Here is a 2,500-nt window from a genome sequence, read left to right on the forward strand (position 1 = left end):
TGGCCTGTTTTTGGTCCGTTCTTGCGTGGCACGGCGACCGTCGTGAGCGGAGCAAAACGTCAGCCATCTCAGCACCCTGGAACCCCCCGGGTGGCACAGGGCTGGATGGGGCTTTCGTATAGCAGGGACGGTGCTGCCTCTCGCTTCGCTCGCTGTTCGCCGCTCACCGCTCGCTCGCTCAGCCAAAAATGGCCAGTTTTGGCCCGTTTTTGGGCTGTTTTGGCCTGTTTTTGGTCCGTTCTTGCATGGCGCGGTGACCGTCGTGAGCGGAGCAAAACGTCAGCCATCTCAGCACCCTGGAACCCCCCGGGTGGCACAGGGCTGGATGGGGCTTTCGTATAGCAGGGACGGTGCTGCCTCACGCTTCGCTCGCTGTTCGCCGCTCGCCGCTCGCTCGCGCAGCCAAAAATGACCAGTTTTGGCCCGTTTTTGGGCTGTTTTGGCCTGTTTATGGTCCGTTCTTGCGTGGTGCGGTGACCGTCGTGAGCGGAGCAAAAGGTCAGCCATCTCAGCACCCTGGAACCCCCCGGGTGGCACAGGGCTGGATGGGGCTTTCGTATATAGCAGGGACGGTGCTGCCTCTCGCTTCGCTCGCTGTCCGCCGCTCGCCGCTCGCTCGCGCAGCCAAAAATGGCCAGTTTTGGCCCGTTTTTGGGCCGTTTTGGCCAGTTTTTGGCCTGTTCTTGCATTGCGCGGTGACCGTCGAGAGCGGAGCAAAACGTCAGCCATCTCAGCACCCTGGAACCCCCCGGGTGGCACAGGGCTGGATGGGGCTTTCGTATAGCAGGGACGGTGCTGCCTCTCGCTTCGCTCGCTGTCCGCCGCTCGCCGCTCGCTCGTGCAGCCAAAAATGGCCAGTTTTGGCCCGTTTTTGGGCCGTTTTGGCCAGTTTTTGGCCTGTTCTTGCATTGCGCGGTGACCGTCGAGAGCGGAGCAAAACGTCAGCCATCTCAGCACCCTGGAACCCCCCGGGTGGCACAGGGCTGGATGGGGCTTTCGTATAGCAGGGACGGTGCTGCCTCTCGCTTCGCTCGCTGTCCGCCGCTCGCCGCTCGCTCGTGCAGCCAAAAATGGCCAGTTTTGGCCCGTTTTTGGGCCGTTTTGGCCAGTTTTTGGCCTGTTCTTGCATTGCGCGGTGACCGTCGAGAGCGGAGCAAAACGTCAGCCATCTCAGCACCCTGGAACCCCCCGGGTGGCACAGGGCTGGATGGGGCTTTCGTATAGCAGGGACGGTGCTGCCTCTCGCTTCGCTCGCTGTCCGCCGCTCGCCGCTCGCTCGTGCAGCCAAAAATGGCCAGTTTTGGCCCGTTTTTGGGCCGTTTTGGCCAGTTTTTGGCCTGTTCTTGCATTGCGCGGTGACCGTCGAGAGCGGAGCAAAACGTCAGCCATCTCAGCACCCTGGAACCCCCCGGGTGGCACAGGGCTGGATGGGGCTTTCGTATAGCAGGGACGGTGCTGCCTCTCGCTTCGCTCGCTGTCCGCCGCTCGCCGCTCGCTCGTGCAGCCAAAAATGGCCAGTTTTGGCCCGTTTTTGGGCCGTTTTGGCCAGTTTTTGGCCTGTTCTTGCATTGCGCGGTGACCGTCGAGAGCGGAGCAAAACGTCAGCCATCTCAGCACCCTGGAACCCCCCGGGTGGCACAGGGCTGGATGGGGCTTTCGTATAGCAGGGACGGTGCTGCCTCTCGCTTCGCTCGCTGTCCGCCGCTCGCCGCTCGCTCGCGCAGCCAAAAATGGCCAGTTTTGGCCCGTTTTTGGGCCGTTTTGGCCAGTTTTTGGCCTGTTCTTGCATTGCGCGGTGACCGTCGAGAGCGGAGCAAAACGTCAGCCATCTCAGCACCCTGGAACCCCCCGGGTGGCACAGGGCTGGATGGGGCTTTCGTATAGCAGGGACGGTGCTGCCTCTCGCTTCGCTCGCTGTCCGCCGCTCGCCGCTCGCGCAGCCAAAAATGGCCAGTTTTGGCCCGTTTTTGGGCCGTTTTGGCCAGTTTTTGGCCTGTTCTTGCATTGCGCGGTGACCGTCGAGAGCGGAGCAAAACGTCAGCCATCTCAGCACCCTGGAACCCCCCGGGTGGCACAGGGCTGGATGGGGCTTTCGTATAGCAGGGACGGTGCTGCCTCTCGCTTCGCTCGCTGTTCGCCGCTCGCTGCTCGCTCGCGCAGCCAAAAATGGCCAGTTTTGGCCCGTTTTTGGGCTGTTTTGGCCAGTTTTTGGCCTGTTCTTGCGTGGTGCGGTGACCGTCGTGAGCGGAGCAAAACGTCAGCCATCTCAGCACCCTGGAACCCCCCGGGTGGCACAGGGCTGGATGGGGCTTTCGTATAGCAGGGACGGTGCTGCCTCTCGCTTCGCTCGCTGTTCGCCGCTCGCCGCTCGCTCGCGCAGCCAAAAATGGCCAGTTTTGGCCCGTTTTTGGGCTGTTTTGGCCTGTTTTTGGGCTGTTCTTGTGTGGCGCGGTGACCGTCGTGAGCGGAGCAAAATGTCAGCCATCTCAGCACCCTGGAA

This window comes from Musa acuminata, unplaced genomic scaffold (genome assembly GCF_036884655.1).
Source record: "Musa acuminata AAA Group cultivar baxijiao unplaced genomic scaffold, Cavendish_Baxijiao_AAA HiC_scaffold_1126, whole genome shotgun sequence".
In the NCBI taxonomy this organism is placed as follows: Eukaryota; Viridiplantae; Streptophyta; class Magnoliopsida; order Zingiberales; family Musaceae; genus Musa; species Musa acuminata.